Raw genomic sequence first — 18,058 nt, 5'->3', positions numbered from 1 at the left:
TATCAGGAGAGGTGCCTGAGGACTGGAAAAAAGCAAATTCACCCCAGTCTTCACAAAGGGAAGAAGGAGGATTCAGGGGACTACCAGCCAGTCAGCCTCACCTCAGTCCCTGGAAAGGTAATGGAACACCTCATTCTGGAGGTCATCTGTATCCACATGGATGAAAAGAAGGAGATCAGGAGCAGTCAGCATGGATTCAGCAATGGGACACCATGGTTGGCCAATCTGATTGGTTTCCACAGTGAAACAACTACCTGGATAGATGGATGCGGGGAGAGCAGTGAATATTGTTCTACCTGGACTTCAGCAAGGCTTTCAACACTGTCTCCCACAACAACCTCAAAGGCAAACTCAGCAAGTGTGGCCTGGATGAGGGGACAGTGAGATGGACTGAGAACTGTCTGAATGGCAGATCACAGGAGATTATCAGTGGCACAGGCTCTGGTTGGAGGCCTGTCATGAGTGGTGTTCCCCAAGATTCAGTACTGGGCCTGGTATTGTTGAACTTCTCCATCAGTGACTTGGACGAAGGGGCAGATGCCTCCTCAGCAAGTTCATTGATGACACAGAGCTGGGAGCAGGGGCCAATACCCCAGAGGGCCGTGCAGCCCTTCAGAAGGGCCTCGACAGGGTAGAGAGATGGGCAGAGAAGAACTGTCTGAACTCCAACAAAGGCAAATGCAGGATCCTGCACTGGGGAAGGAACAACCCCAGGCACCAGCACAGGCTGGGGTCTGATCTGCTGGGAAGCAACTCTGTGGAGGAGGACCTGGGGGTCCTGGTGGACAAGAAGCTGTCCATGAGCCAGCAGTGTGTGCTGGTGGCCAAGAAGGCCAGTGGTGTCCTGGGGTGCATTAGGAAGAGCACTGCCAGCAGGTGGAGGGAGGTGATGCTGCCCCTGTACTCAGCCCTGGTGAGGCACATCTGCAGTGCTGAGTCCAGTTCTGGGCTCCTCAGGACCAGAGAGACACAGACCTGCTGGAGCAGGCCCAGCAGAGGGTGACATTGGTGATTAAGGGACTGGAGCATCTCTCTTACGAGAAAAGGCTGAGAGAGCTGGGCCTGTTCAGCCTCAGAAAGAGAAGACTGAGAGGGGACCTCATCAGTGTCTATAAATGTCTGAAGGGACAGTGGCAAGAGGATGATCCAGGCTCTAGGTTACTCAGAGAGATTGTGGAGTCTCTGTCGCTGGAGATATTAAAGATACAATTCTGTGCAGTGTGCTTTAGGATGACTCTGCTGGAGGTGAGACATTGGCCCAGATGACCTTTTCAGTGGTCCCTTTCAACAAGACCATTCTGTGACTCTTTGAACTAAAGGTTAATTAGAACTTCAATTGATGTTTCATAAATGTCTATAAAACTGTCACCACCAAAGCTGACCCATTGTTACCCAATGTGTTTGAAGATAACAATGGGCTTTCAGCTATTAATAGATTCTTGTTTTATTAGTGGATTCCAAAAATACTCCCATTTCCAGAAAGGGCGAGCAGTGAAAATAATAAGTCTCTTACAAGAACACATGAGTTTGATAATAATTAAGGTTCCTACAATGATATTCTTGTACAGTGTCTTTATTATGCTGTCCCTAAAACAAGCTGTATTTATTAATAGCATTGAGTATCTATAGATAATTTAGTACAGATAATAAAGATAATGTGACAGGACAGAGCTATTTGAACAATCTGTAAGCTGACAAAGCATTCAGTTTGATTGAGAGGCTCTCTCCCAAGATACACCACAAATGCTCAAATGTTACCATTTAAGGCCAAACATAATTAGCCAAATGCAGTTTTGACTTAAAAATTTTAAAGTATGTGTATAACATAGCAATAATACTAATACTGTATTTATCACTATCAGTAGTAGTAGTAGTAGTAGTATCAATAATCTTACCTCCTTGAAACTCATGGGTGGGAATAAATGTATGGTTTTGTGTTATGCTAAATAACTAGCACATTCAAGAGCATAGAAAACTATTGAAGGCAATAAAAGCTGTATTTACTTTTTGTTTCAGCTCTTGTTTTGTTTTTTTTTTTCAGGAGCTTGTTCAGTATTGTTTCTTGTCTTTTGCTTAGAGTAAATCATGAGTCACAACATAATTGGAGTATGATTAATGTTCAAATGACAGACACTTTCCAGATGAGAATGATGTCCCAATCAAAGGTTGGATGTTTCCTCGGATTTGTATTTTTTGTCAGTATTTAGACCTGACCACAAGTATAAAGTGCTAAAACCTCAAAATCATAATGGGTTATGATCATTCTTTCCTAAATTATTATGTATCTACATGCTATAAAACTTCTGGAAAATCATGCCTGAGTCCTGAAAATTCACAAAGCTCTTGCGAGGATCAATTTCTTCTCAGAAAGAAAAGTAACACTGATCATATCACTCCTTCTTTTGTATCCAAATGACTTCATAATTTCTGTCTTAGTGTTTTCATAACCATTATAATACTAAGGGTGAGGTCAGGAAGGAATTTTTCAGCTCTTTTCTCTGGTTTTAATGCCTACTGTTATACATCCACGTTTTTGTTTTCATCATGTAGATGACAGCATTTATAATCATACAGGTTTATGAGAACTCAGTTATATAAATTATCCAAACAACTTAATACACTGAAGCATAAAAAGGAAAAATAAAAGTAACTTATAGCTTTTTCTTTCTTTCTTCAATTATTAATTATTATGATAACAGAGGAAATAACACACAGATGTGTACCTTATATGGGCAGAAGGAAACTTTTATATATGACTAAAACTACTTTAAAATTTAATTAATAATGTAGCTAAATATTGAAACACAATCTGCATTGATTTAATATGTTGGACACTCGTTAAAACAGCACAGAGATTCTTCTCACAGTAGACTTGATTTTATATTTTTCTATACATACTGTTGCTGCAAGTTTGGAACGGTTGTACCTGTATCAGGTAAGTGCAAGTCACTTGTGCCATTATCTACAGCCCATGAAGGTAACAGAAAGACTTCTTTATTTTTACTGGATTTTGGATTTCATGTTCTTTTGCCATTCCCTTGTACAAGCTGTACTTGTACAACTACAGATTCACAGGTTACCCCCATCCCCCCTGCCGAGAAAACAGCAGGAGACAGGGATATCCCCACTGCTGTTTTAAAGATACTGTTAGCGTATCAGTTGCTCCAGTTCAGTTTTTAGTTAACAACAGTAGTTGTACATGGCAAAGAGCAGGTTTTGGTTTGTTTTAGTTTTTTTTTGCATCCAAATCATTAGACAAATCTTATTAAGTGGACTATTTATGACTACATTTCTGTTCACAGTGAACAAGCAGGACCTTCATTCCTCATGAGAATTTTGACACCACTTTTCTGGTATTTAGGCAAACACATAGGACTGGTTGAGAGAGCATCTCACTGTAATATTGGAAGTTCTTATTCTGGTAAATTCTGCTTTACTGTTAGGATTTGGTTTTGTTGTTGTTGTTGTTTAATTAGTTGAATGCTATTTTAAGTTCCTGATGTGGCCTAGTCAGGCGAATTGAATCTATGTCTCCTCTCTATTTTTATGTGTCAAACAAGTAAAAGGACCTGGAATGAGATGAACATGCTTTAGTGAAAGCCACAAAGCTGTAACAGCTGAGCTAAAGCAACACTTGGTGGAAGGGAAACGGAAGTGTCCAAGGAGATATTAGGAAAAAAACCCAAAGTATCTGTTTGCTGCATTGAAGAGAGTAACAGGCCAGCTTTCTGCCTTTCTCAGACATCAGTAACATATTTGGTTCACTTTTTTGTTTCATATCTGGTCTTAAGAATACTCAGTACCAAGTGCACCTACTTGTAATTCCTGCAAAAATGAAATCAAATATTTTTCTCATCCAGTTCACTGCATGGAAGTGTGGTGGTTAACCCTTCTTTCAGTTAACATAATCAGACAATCACACAATCCTTCCTACAGCAAAAATCTTTAACGTAACTGTACCTGCTATGCTCTACACCACACAACTCACACACTCAGTTGCTGAAACAATAATTTCCAGATTTCTCTGTTAAGAGTTTCCACCTCTGAAACCTGAATATAGAAATTCATTCTTTTTTTTTTTTACTTTTGATTATCCTGAGACTGAAAAGGCAGATACAGGTATAGGATTCCTAGCCAAATATTAGGGACAATAAAAATGGCCAGAAGTGTATTTCCTAATGATATCCGTTAGGAAAAGCATATTGTAAAAAATTAAAATGAGAAACTGAGCTCTTCAATAGTACAGATCTTGTTTGGTCATCAAGCTATGCCATAATTCCATCAGTTCAACTGGTACTTCATGTTTTCAGCTGGACTGTGGAGAATGGAATTTTTCCTTCTTTTTAAAAGGCCAGGGTGAAATTTCTCTCTTCATAACTTTGCTCTCAACCAGCAAAAATACCTGAATGAGAGAAAATAATCCTGTTAACAGAACTAAGAGATATTAGAGATGAGAAGTAAGAGCCTAGAATAAAAAAGGAGGCTGGATGAAGTTTGAGAAGGGACAGGGCATATAACCAAAATGGGGATAGGCCAATGAGTACAATGGCAGCTAGCATCCTATCATTTCCAAGTACTCAACTAGAATCCCTTACAACATGTTGTAAGATTTCTGTGCTTGGAGCCATAAATTATATTGATGATTTTTTTGGGCTTTCCTAAATCTGGATATACTTTCAGTTCACCTGCACATTTTTCACACACAGTACCTCATTGTGAAGAATTTCTAGATTTGAGTATCCAAATGCCAGCTGCCTTGAACTCTACAGCAGTGCTGCATATCTCATAAAGCATTTTAGCAGCTTAAACCATGTCCTTCTTAGAGCTCCTCTCTCTGATTTATACTTCACAGCTCCAGGGTCCTCTAATCAATAGAACAAGAAGATAAAGATTTAAAAAATGTTTAATAGGAACAATCACTCTTTAGAAACCAAAGAGATGCACATCTAAGAAAAATCCCAAATACTCATATTTTCAGCCTTCATTTTATGCATGTAAAATAAGGTGAGCTGTATTTCAGGAATGTTGAGTTGATGCCTTTTTCTGGTCTTAAAATCAAGAATCAAACATGGTTAGAAAGGGAAAAAGGGATTTTACCTTGGTATTTATTTTAAGGACCCTTAGGTGCACCACGTCCAGGTGGAATGCGCCGAAATGCACACCGCAATGGGCACACACAATAGATCGGGTATAACATTACAGGTCTTACTAATTAGCATGTCTATCAAAGATTCCCCAGTGAGAGGCTCGAGTGAGCCCCTCTCCCCAAGGAGCCTTCCCCTGGATGGTTCTGTCTTAGTTTACAGAATGTGTTCTGGAGAGGACCTTGGGGTCTGGGGCACACTGATCCCTAGCTACGAGGCTTCTAAGATGTTTAGTCTCCTAGCTTGACAAAATACATCTAAGAATGTAGGCTAAAAAACATTAAGAATACAAAAGATATAAAAAGGAGTATAAAAGAAAAGGTGAAAAATCACCATGGTATCAGAGTAATCACAGTTCTATATAGAATTTTTCAGAAAAAAAGCTGCTCACTGGAGGCTTTATAAAGATACAACTTCTAAACCTTACTTGTTTAAAAGTAGGCATGAATAGGCAGTATTTTTAAGATTAGAAGATATTTCCTTCCTTCAGTTGTTTAACTTCTCAACTTGTGGTTCTATTGATATAATAGTTTCTGAGTCTTTTAAGTGAAACCCATAGGTTTCAAAGACCCACAAGAATTAGAATGTCTTTAAAGCTAAAAACAAAACAAGACCTGAATTTTTTTCTGTATCATAAAACAGAACGAATACAAGTTGTTCCTTTTTTACCTGTGTTTCTGATCACTGTTTGCTAAAACATACATCTCCATTGACAATCAGCTGCACCAGTAAAAGAACTTATGCTGTCCCATCCCATTCTGAACTGTGAGTTGTGGCATCCAAAACCAAATACAGAACTTCCTTTTCATGTTTCTTTAAAGATTAAAAAGGAGATTAATAAATACTTGAGACATAAATTACTCAAATTAATTAAAATCACAATAACCATCATCATTTACCTGCTCTATATTACACTTTCTTTTCCTATAAAACTGTGAAGGTTTTTTTGTTTAGATACCTTCTTCATTCAATATCTGTCCATTTCTGTATTAGGTACTCTTCCTTTCCTGTCTGACTTGTCTTATAGAGATGCTCATGTAGTCATATACACATACTTTGTTCGAAACTCTCTACTATCATACATGCATATGTGCATATGTACATGGCTTATAACCAGCTAAACAAAGCTGCTAAACCTTAACCTATTGGCTTTTTCTCTGTGGGCATATGCTTATGAATGATTTCTAAACATACAGTAGGTAGAGCATAATTATGAAATTACACTAGCCAAGTAGATGTAGTGGTAGACCCTCATGCTCCAAGTGGAAAAAGCACCAGCAGATGGGCTTTCATTTAAAATATTTTATAATGTAGTCTTTTTCAAGTGAAACATTAGCACTAGATTATGGACCTGCACTCAAAACCACAATTAATCAGTGATCTAAATAATTATTCTTTTGAGGAAGAGCATCTGATATAGCCACAAATACTACAGTGTTAATATAATAGGAATTATATTGTCAATTGATCTTGATGACCCTCTGAACTAAATCTAAAATAGAATTTGTACATTTAATCCATGTAAGTCAAAACATCTGCAGTTCAAGAGACAGAGACTTGTCCAAGGTTTTCCAATTCCAAAATAAATTTTGTTTTCATACAAAGAATGTTCTTCTGTTTCGTTTATTCTTTTTGTTTATTTCCTATGACAATTGGCTGTGATGTGATCTCTAACTCACAACTTCTTTGGACATTGTGTGTACTAAGTCCGACCATTATGGAAGAGTCTTGAATTACAGGAATCCTAAGAGTGAGCATTCATGAGCCAGATCTAGATAGGCATGCATCTTTATACTTCTTTATGATATGTAAAACATGTTTAAAAATGTAAATTCATATAGTTACACATATTTCAGATGTGCAGAGTTCAGAACAACATCATAAAACTGATTTTGATTAACAATATGAAAATGTGTGTTGAGACATTTCCACATTTACTAGTGCTTTTGTATTCTCTCATCTGAAGGTGAAGAAGAAAAATGTCCACACTGAAAATCATATTTGATGTATAACTCAAATGAAGAGAAATATGAAGGGGCTTCTTCTGAGCATGTATTAGAAAGAGGTTGCCTACCAGAGTAATTTTAAGGGGTTTCTTTAGTTAACAGATTTGCAGTCTAGCACAGTAATAGTTGAGTTCAAATTAACTCAATAAATGCACACAGAGCACTTATTAGGGATTCAGCTAGGTGGAGAACACTGGGAAAGTTAGAAAAAGATGTGATAAGCTGTCCATAATAAAAACCTAAAAAAGCCCTCTTTACATACATACAAAAAGATAAGTAGTAAGTATATGATAATGGGATTTTGCATACATGTAGTATATACTTTTCTGTGTTATAGCAGCAATAACAAACAAAACTTGAGACTACACTAATAGAGTAAGTATTTATGTATTGCAGATGAGAAATTTTAGAGAGAAAACTATTTAGTGACTTTCCCAAAATACTGGAATTGATTTGGAAACTTACAACTTAGTTTCCAAGTCTGAGATTCTTTTTATACTATCCTACAGAACTTCTCTTATTTAATAAATGGATACATTCTGTGCTCCAACCTAACTATAATTCTTGCTCCTCTCTGGAGGAACTTACAACTAAGATGGCATTTTAAGTCTGTGTTATTTGTACTTATGTGTTGAGATTTGCATTTATGTGCTGTCCTGAGACACCAAACTGTTGAATGCCATCTTGCTTCATTCTCAACCTCTCCCCAAGGACTTATAGGTACTTCTTGGCCAACAGCATTCCCATAGATATAAAAATCACACTTTTTTTTGTGTTTTCTAACCATTTGGGCTTTTTTCCCCCAAACAGCCTTACATACAATCCTCAGGTGGATCCCATTTGGGGAGAATTTTTTTTGGGCTCATACAGTCCTATTCACAGTTATGTGATCACATATAAGAAGATAGAAACAGCAAAGCAGCTAAAACCCAACACAGTATTTGAAACAAACACTGCAGACATTCACTTTGCTATTGCTAAGACTCTACAAATTTTATAACAATTATTATTTAATGAGCATACTAAATATCTAGCCAGGTCTATGGTAAACCAAGAGATCAGAAAAGCTCGGAGGGAGCCCATACAATCTCTTCTGCAAGTTAATACAAAGTTAACAGTAATTAATAAATATTTTAAGCATTCTGATTTAGAGAAACTAAAACAGTTCTGAAGGAACCATTCCATCCTCAGGAAAAAAAAAATGTTCCTTTTAAAATTTTCCATAAGGCATAATTTTGCCTTAAAAAATAGAAACAAAGCTAATAAATTACATTTTAGAACTCTGTTTAAAGACACTCATGGAGAGACTTAGACTAACAGAACCCAGAAAATTCAAATATAGAAGTAGAAACATAAATGTAAGAGGGGTGTAATTCATGCCATTATACCTGTTTGAAACAATTTGTGTGAGTTAAGGATAGAGTGCCAGTATAAACTTTGAATTTATTGGCTTTTGTTGCTTTAAATCAAACCCTTCACATTATTTAAACATAGTTTTTGTATTTAATATTCAGAGTGATAGAACACGTACATTTGGCTGAAGATAGATACATAATTCATGTTGGTAGAAAGCATACCTTATAACATTTAAGTGGTTTATTAAACTTGTTTCATCTGATATGGGATAAATTCTGTAATTGACAGCAAGTCATAGGCAGATCATACATTTATCATATTTAAGATTACCTTATATCCTTATGTTACAGAAACTATTCTGCTTTACCCTCTCAAGGGTTTGGGTTTTTTTCTTCTCTTGGAGAGAAAATACATGAAATATGTTAATGTTGTTTAAAAATGACTCAAACCTGAACTCCAACATGAAATTAGTTTAGTGGCCTCAGCTCAGTCCCTGACAGATAGTTGAGCCTATCAGGAAAACCATCACACATACTTTAGCACCAGTCAATACGACCAGCAGCTTCTGATCTAAAGAGACCTAGGCAACGAGCCTGGGGAGGTTGAATGACAACTTATTTTAGGGACCATGAAATCTTGACGTTAGAAGGGGGGTCGTATTGTGCAGGGAGATTATTTCTGTACTCCTTGTTCCCTCTCAAATTCATAGAGGAATTATTTGAAAGTACCCCACCTATTTGATGAGGAAGGATAGGAAAAAAAAAAACAAACAGGGTTGCTCTCTCAGGCAGTGGATTCTACTCAAATATGCTGACACTAGAATTTTCTTTCAAGCCATTTCTGTTATCTGTATGGCTTTATTAATAGGGACTGGGAAGAGCCTTAGTGTGGAGCAGGCTACAGCTAGATCATAGTTTTACAAGCATTATGACATTTAACATTTCATTTGTCTGCATCATAATGGATTGAAATGTTAAGAGACTGCAATAATTTGTTTGACTCTTTGCTCCTGCTTTTGGCTGTTGAAAACTATAAAGTGGAATTTTGGTATGGAAGTTCTAATGCTAACAAGGCATATCTAAATTAAGTAGATGGGTCAAGGTGACTAAAATACCATAACGATTATGACACAATAGGGGCTAACCCCTATGTTTTTTAAAGAATGGATGAAAGTAGACTATTAAGTAAGTAAATTCCAACTAGTACCTTTTTCTTCCGCTGCTTTTATTTGTTTGGTTTTTTTGGGAGGCCTGTTGCACCAGCCTGGAATAACGTTCACTTAAATTTTTTTTTCTCAAAGAAAGATACAAGCTGTATAAAACAGTGAAAGAACATCACAGTTGGACTATACAAGTAATATTTCTCTTTATTGTAGTATTTGTATCGTGCACCTTTTTCTTCCTTTTTCCCAGAAAGAAATGACTCATTTAGAGAAAGGTCTCAAGAGGTTTTTAAAAAGGTTGTTAGAAGCTACAGAATAAAGAAGGCCTTGGGAATCATTAAATGAGCAAACCATCATAACTAATCCTGTCTGGATATGTATTAGTGTATAGATATCTGGCTACCTGATTGTTTTCCTTTGAGTTTATGATAAGTTTCCATGCTGTGAGTTTTTTATTTGACTAGCTCCTCGTTGCATCTCTGCAAAATCAGGTTACTCTGGTTATAAATATGATGCATTTACTGACTTTATTGACTTCATGCTTTGTAAGGTACAGCCATTTTCAGAGATACGGTGTTTGGATTGCAGGAGAGTAATTGAATTTCTATTTGGTTTTGCCTTCCCGTTCATGTCTAAGGCTCTGAATAGACACAGGGGGCAGAAGGACCTGCTACAGAGTATCAACCTGGATGACACTGTAACAAATTATATTGTAAGGAAATAATAAGAATATTAATGGTAAAGTTGTTAGTGGAGCTCTTGTGACAGCAGTAATCTTCTTTTCACATTAGTAACTTTACAGACAAAATAGATGACTCAGGAATCTAAATTTTGTGTAAGTAGGCTCAGACTTCAGGTGAACATTCATCTTCTCTGTTAAATATTATTGAGACATTTTGGAATGATTTGCAGTTTTCTCTCATAGATACTGAATTTATCAGAGCAACAGAGTAAGATTTTAGACTCTTTTCTCTTAATGATCCATTAAAACACTATTCAAAGGGAGCTTGACACTCAAAGAAATCAAGTTTCTTAAGAAAAAGTCAGGCTGAAATCCTATGGAAACACTTGTTTCTTTTCGCCCTGTATCAAATCAAGATGGTGTTCATAATCTGAGATGTGAGAGAGAAGGGGATTGACCATTGAATAAAGGAATGGCCCATTTGTATTGGGCCATTTCAATGGTGCCGTTCAGCATTTGAGTAAAGAGATTACTTGAGACGAAGTTCTTGAATGAGGAACCTTGTTGGCCTTGAGGTGTAGACTGAGTGACAAGTGGAAAGAAGCTTGTGTCAGTAGAGTGGAATATTCCAGTTGAAGTAAAGAAATAACAAGGTTAAAGCCTTAGAGTCCTCAGTAAAAAATTTACAATCCTCAGAAAATGTGTCCAGCTGTGATGTTGTTCCTTCAGAGCACTAAAAGAAAAATGAAAATTTACATCTATTAGACAGATGAAAATTGTCAAATTTGTTATCCTCCTAAAGCAGACAATCTTTTTTGGCTTTAAAATAAGAACTGATGTAAAGATTAAGATAGTACTCATTTCTTTTGCAGAGATTGCATAAATATTTTGCAAATAAAGTACTTCTAGAAACTTTTTACCATTGTAACCGCAGTTCACATAGATGATTTTTTTTGATTCTTTTCCAGTGGGATGCAGAAAACAAGCATCTTTCATACTCTGTCTTGCTGTTTATCCAAGAGACCTCCAAAGTTAATGTTAGAGAAACAGACACAAGTTATCTAATGCAGAGCAAATTTCACTGGCACCCTGTTTCATACTGATGTGTCTTGGACTTAATTTAATGGTGGTAGGATCAGTTTGATGTTATTGGCTGTTGGCCCTGCTCTCGAGAACTGAGGAGAGATCTACTTTTCTCCTCTTATTTTGATTGCAAAATGCTCGCTGACTCTAGACTCCCACTGACCTCAACAGAAAAGCAGAAATTCAGGACTCTTAACACTTTACAGAATTGGGCCCAGATGAGTATGGCTATCAGTTAATTTTACTGCAGTTGTGAAATAGGAACTATGATACACATTTTTTGAACAGCTGGAAAATTATATTATAACTTACATTCCATCCTTCAGCTTTCCGTGGAAGGCATTTTACTCTGCGACCTGAGAGAGAGTCTAAATAGTTGCTTGATACATCCTCACCATAGTCATAAATGCCACAGTATTGGGACAGGTGGGATGTTGCTTTAGGACAAAGTAATTTATTAGTAACATTCACTTTACTTTGTATTTAACATAGGATTTTTATTGTCTTGTATGTGTAAATACAGAAAACCAGAAATTATAGAACTTTTAACATCCTTTTTGTAGTGTAATCAGACATTCTACGCACTCTTACTTTTCTCAGTCAGACTATAAATCCTGAAGGTTTTTCCCTTGTGAGCCAAATTTTTCTATCTCTACTAATCTTGATGTGTTGCTACATCAGCCTACAAAGTAATCTCAGTGGGACAAATTCTTGTCTCCACTACTCCCACATAAATTGAAAGCAATCCTGTAATTACAATTATACTAAAACCAGAATTTGACCTAGTGATTTGAAAGAGCCAGGCAGGCAGTATTTGCCTTCAAACACTTAGTTTTCTCCTTGTGTCTTAATGTGTCCTGTAGAATTGTATGAACAAAAAAACTCATGATGAATTATGTTTACAGCTTCCATTCTTAGCAAAGTTGTTCCCTTAATTTCCTGTTGAAGTTAGTGGAAGCTGAATGTGTTGGAAGGAAAGGTGGCACTGGGTCTCCACTAAGTTATGTTCCAAAGCATTACAAAGCACTGATGGAAAGGGATTATTATAGTTAAGACTAGTCAGCTAGTTAGAGCTGAAGATCATGTCTAATTTACATTTAGTTGTAACAATGATCTAGGAACTGCTTTTGAAGACCTCAAACTCTGTCGGATATGAGGAATAGCAGCCTCTTTTTAAAGATCAATATACCATAGCACCCATCCAAATTGCTTGTAATACTGGAATTATTTCTTACACTAATGAAATGATCTGCCATGACTGTGCAATCTGCTTCCCCTATATGGTGTTGCAGTATAGCGTGATACTTACAGGCAACAAGTCCAAGTGTAGACTAATCTAATAAGTGATTTTCAGCTTTTTCTTTTCAATGCCTCTGGTTTTGCTATCTCACTTGGTGGATGCATAGGATCCAAAAATGTAACTTCAAGCACTTAGAAACCATCAGGATGGCCAGATTTAGGAATTTTGCATTAAATATAGTTATTTAGCAAAATTCAGCTGAATTCAGGGATCACCTTCTGATCTTGTGAAGGACTGTCTTGATTGAAGATAATGAAAATTTTGAGTGAAGAAGAGATTAAGTGACTACCCCCTTAAGGGTGCAGTAGGGGATTTTTGAAATAAGGGATTTAACATTTAATGACTTTTAACATTTTTACATTGTAGTATATTTTATTTCTGTGTAGGTTACTTTTATTTTCATGAAAATAAAAAAATTGACTACATTACAGGCTGTCTTCTACATAACCACAAAACTATTACAGGATAAGAGGCAGGGAGTGAATGCTCCCCATAGCAACAGAAATGTTCTCAAACTCTATCCAAAAGACACTGATAGAGCAATACAAGCACAATACATTCCTAACACTTATTTAACATCAAGTTCCTGTATAAACTCATGCATATGTTGAATTTTTGATGCATGAACAGTAACTTTGAAGACAATGACCTATTCATATTCACAAATACAGCACACAGATAAGCACTGAAGGATGATTTAATCTTTGTCAAACCATGAACATTTTTTTTTTAAATCAGAAAAATGGACAGTTTCATTGCAAGACTTTCCACATAAAATATACTGTTAGGGATAAATTACTGCATTTATGTGTTGTGACCAATATTGTGCGTAAGGATATAGGAAGTAGAGTATATTGCCTTATCACCTAAATATTAAAATGCTATTGGGGAAATTCTGGAGTTTTTTTTCCAAAGGTCCAATTTTCACTGAATAAATCTGAGCAAGAACTTCAAACTATGGCCTCATTATTAACTGTTTTTATTTACTTCTAACATGTGTGCTACTGACCTTTTCAGATTTACCTGAAAATTCCTGGCCGAAGAAAACTGTTTACATTTGCAGAATCTCACTGGTATGGAGAGATCTTTGTGAAAGAAGCCTTAACACTTTTGTGGCTCTTAAAATGCCAGGTCTCTTTTTCTGTCTCTTTTTCATAAAAGCAGAACTCTGCACAGATCCCAGGCAGATATTTCCTCTAGCCATTTTATGACAAGGAGACACAAGACCACTGCTAGCCCACAAAGGGGGAATTTTGAGCTTCTGACTCCTCTGAGATTTGCAAGAAATGAGGGATATTAAAATTCAGTTTGCCATGCTTTTACCACACAGTCTTTAGTGTCTTTTAACTGCTCTGTTTGCATAAGACCATTGGAGCTGTGCTGTCACCAGCACGTAAAAGCCCTCTGGATTTTGAAAAGTACCAGCACAAAGCCTGTGCTTCTGTGTTTTGTTGGAGATGGGCTTTTTACCTTTCTCTTAATATATTCTGTTCCCAAAGGCAGCAAGCAGATTTTCTAGGAAATTTATTTTTAAATGTTTTGTTTATCCTGTATACACCAAAATGTCTCCTACTTCCGTGGTATCAAAACAAAACTTTGGGTGAAATACTTCATTACAGTAATCAGCAAGTCCTCTGGTGAACATGAAAAGTTTTAGGTAGCCACAGATTGTATCAGGATAATTATAGAAGCATTGGACCAAGACCTATGCAATGCTTTTACCTCCACAGGTCCTAACTGAATCAGCACAGCATGTATGTGCACTCAGGGAGAGGCACACAATCCTATTTCCCTCTGTATTCTGTCAGGACAAAATGAGAGAGAGCAGTATCAATTCATATAAACCATACCATTCAGTGATGAGAAAAGCCCACATATATTACCACTCAAAGCAGCAGAGTGTGGGAGCCCCCTGCATTACAGAGGGTCTATGTCAGGAAAGCACACTGTATTTCTTTTCCACCCTATAGTGTGGTAGTGAAGATTTGCCTTCCTTTTTCTTCACCAACATACCAGTGAGAAAAAGCCAAACAAACATTTTAAAACACGATTTCCCGCCTACAGCCTACAAAATACACATTTATATTTTTTCCCAGGGAATCTGAGCTACATTAATTATAACTCTCATTACAATTCCTTTAATTAATATAAAAATATTTTTAATATTATTTAATATTAAAATATTATTTAACATAAAAATATAAAAATATTTTGAGTTGTTATATATTTTTATTAGGATTGTGACTTTAGTCAGATGTGAGTGGCTGTAACTGTACATTAAAGGCTTACATTTTCTTTATTTAGAAATGTGGCCCAAAATGGTTTTCTAGACTAGAAATCTTATATAGTCACAGAACACAGTCAGAAGTGACCTTACAAAGTGCAGGACAGTAGAGAACTATTCCAAAAAGCTCCATATCATACATGTATATTTGATGAAAGTATAAAAAAATTGAATGGTGGGGAAAAAAAATAAATTGCATTTTCACATGAAGTAACAATGGTTTGTCCTCGTTTTGGCCAAAGACAGAGTTAATTTTTCACAGCACCCAAGAGGGTGAGGGGCCTGAAGTCATGTGGGCATGGCCAAGACCCTCAGGTTATTTGCTACCATCACTGCCAGGGGTGGAGGAAAGTGACTCTCACTTCCAAGAAGAAGGGTATCTGTTGGGGGGAACAAGCGTGGCTTGCACAGGGTGCATCTGGCATTGTTGCATTTTCTGGGGCTTGGTGAGCATTTTGCATGTAAATCACCCTCTCTTTTTACACTTTTGTGATTAGTGTTGTCACTGTTACAGTCCATTTTCTCATCTCATCGCTTTTTCCAGTAAATTGTTCTCATCTCAAGCCATGATCTTCCTTTTGTGCCTCCCACTCTCCTCTCTGGCCACGCATAGGGGGTGGGAGGGATTTTTTTGGTGAGAGCACTAAACTGAGGAATACTATTCCTGAGCCCCAACAACAGTGTTGCCTTCTAATCCTAGGGCAGTCAAATTTCATGTGGATCAGGACTAGTTGCCATAGAAATTTCTGTATTTCACAACTGAATTGGTATCCAGTGGAAGTTATGGACCATCATATGTTACAGACTATCCGCTATTTTGTTTAGAATGGGCCTTGTTCTGTGTTTCTGCAGTTCTGCATAACTGCTGTTACAGATAATAGGATACAGAACCTGAGACACCAACCACCTGATACTGGATGTCATATCTTATGTTTTTATAATCTGGAGGACTCCAGGAAAGGAGAAGATTAGATGCTACAGCCCAGTCAAAATTGACCTGAGGTACAGTACTTCCTCCACCCTTTTAAGGACATTTGTCTCAAATTGCATCTGTTTTCTGAGTTTTATTATAGAACAGGAATGGATTTCATTGGATAAAATAATCTTATTTTCCTACTGTTGCATCACTCCATCAAAAAAAACCTCCTTCCTAATTTTGACCATCACTGGGAAACAGAGAGATTAAAATGGAATTCTTACACTGTTTAAGAGTTACCCAGTATTACATTTTAGGTTGGAATCATTTTAGGTTGGAAAAGCCTTTAAGATTATCTAGTCTCACCATTAACCCAGCATTGCCGATGCCACACCTAAGCCATGTCCCTAAGAGCCACAATTACACATCTTTTAAATACCTCCAGGGATGGTAAGTCAACCACTTCCCTGGGCAGCCTGTTCCTGTTGATAACCCTTTCCATGAAGAAATTTTTCCTCAAGTCTAATCTAAACCTCCCATGGAGCAATGTCAGTTTCCCCTTGCCCTGTCGCTGGTTGCCTGGGAGAAGAGGCTGACGCTTACCTTGCCACAATCTCCTCTCAGGCAGCTGTAGAGAGCACTAAGGTCTCCCCTGAGCCTCCTTTTCTCCAGGCTAAACAAACCAAGCTCCCTCAGCTGTTCCTCACAGGTCTTGTGCTCCAAATACTTCTCCAGCTCCATTGCCCTTCTCTGGATACACTGCAGCAATTCAATATCTTTCTTGTCATGAGAGGCCCAAAACTGAGCACAGGGTTTAACATGTGTTCTCACCAGTGCCAGGAAGAGGGGGGTGATCACAGCCATGGTCCTGCTGACCACACTGTTGCTGATACAGGCCAGGATGCCATTGGCCTTCTTGGCTACCTGGGCACACACTGGCTCATGTTCAGCTGCTGTTGACCAGGGCCTTTTCTGACAAGCAGTTTTCCAGTCACTCTGCTCCAGCCTCTAGCGCTGCTTGAGGTTATTGTGACTCAAGGGCAGGACCTGGCACCCGGCTTTTTTGAACCTCCTACCATTGTTCTTGGCCCATAGATCCAGCCTGTCTAGATCCCTCTGCAGAGCCTTTGAACCTTCCAGCAGATCAACGCTTCTGCCAAACTTGGTGTCATCTGCAAACTGACTGAGGGTGCACTCATCAATCTCCTCATCAATGAAGATATTAAACAAGACTGGCCCCAGTACTGAGCCCTGGGATGTCCAGTGGTGACCAACTGACAGCTGGATGTAACTCCATTCACCACTACTCTGGTGGCCTGGCCATCCAGCCAGTTCTTAACCCAGTGAAGGGTGCACCTGTCCAAGCTGTGGGTTGCCAGCTTCACCAGGATGGTGCTGTAGGAGACAGTGTCAAAGGCTTTGCTGAAGTCCATGTGTACAACATCCCCTCATCCATGGGTCACTTTGTCATAGGAGGAGATCAGGTTGGTCAAGCAGGACCTGCCTTTGACAAACCTTGGCTGATGGGGACCAATCCCCTTGATGTCCTGCACATGCTGTGTGATGGCACTCAGGGTGATCTGCTTCATGACCATCCCTGGCACCGAGGTCAGACTGACAGGCCTGTGGTTCCCTTGATTGTCTTTCCAGCCTTTTTTGTAAATGAGTGTCATGTTTCCAAACTTCCAGTCACCTGGTACCTGTCCAGTTAGCCATAACTGCGGGTAAATGATGCAGAGTGGCTTGTGAGCACTTCCATCAGCACTGTCAGTACCCTTGAGGGGATCCCATCCAGCCTTAGAGACCTGTGTGTCTCTAAGCAGTGTAGAAAGTCACTGACCATTTCCCCTTGGATTATGGGGGCTTCATTCTGCTCCCCATTCCCATCTTCCAGCTCAGGGGGCTGGGTACCTGGAGGATGACTGGTGTTGCTCTTAAAAACTGAGGCAAAGAATCACAGAATCACAGAATCACCAGGTTGGAAGAGACCTCTAAGATCATTGAGTCCAACCCATGCCTTAACACCTCAACTAAACCATGGCACTGAGTGCCACATTCAATCTTTTTTTAAACACATCCAGGGATGGTGATTCCACCACCTCCCTTGGCAGACAATTCCAGGATT

General features: G+C 38.1%; 1 long non-coding RNA gene across 2 annotated transcripts in view; it reads right to left on the bottom strand.

Moving 5' to 3' along the window:
- Positions 1 to 8,568: 8,568 nt before the first annotated feature.
- LOC108446381 overlaps positions 8,569 to 18,058 on the bottom strand; it is a 48,386-nt gene continuing 38,896 nt past the window's right edge. For both annotated transcript variants that reach the window (XR_001861556.1, XR_001861555.1), the window contains one exon: positions 8,569 to 11,083. This is a non-coding gene — a long non-coding RNA (uncharacterized LOC108446381). The remainder of the gene's footprint in view (positions 11,084 to 18,058) is intronic.

The sequence above is a fragment of the Corvus brachyrhynchos genome, unplaced genomic scaffold (assembly GCF_000691975.1).
Source record: "Corvus brachyrhynchos isolate BGI_N302 unplaced genomic scaffold, ASM69197v1 scaffold194, whole genome shotgun sequence".
Taxonomy (NCBI): Eukaryota; Metazoa; Chordata; class Aves; order Passeriformes; family Corvidae; genus Corvus; species Corvus brachyrhynchos.
The sequence above is the reverse complement of the archived record's forward strand: the minus strand, read 5'-3'. Positions and strand labels throughout refer to the sequence as shown.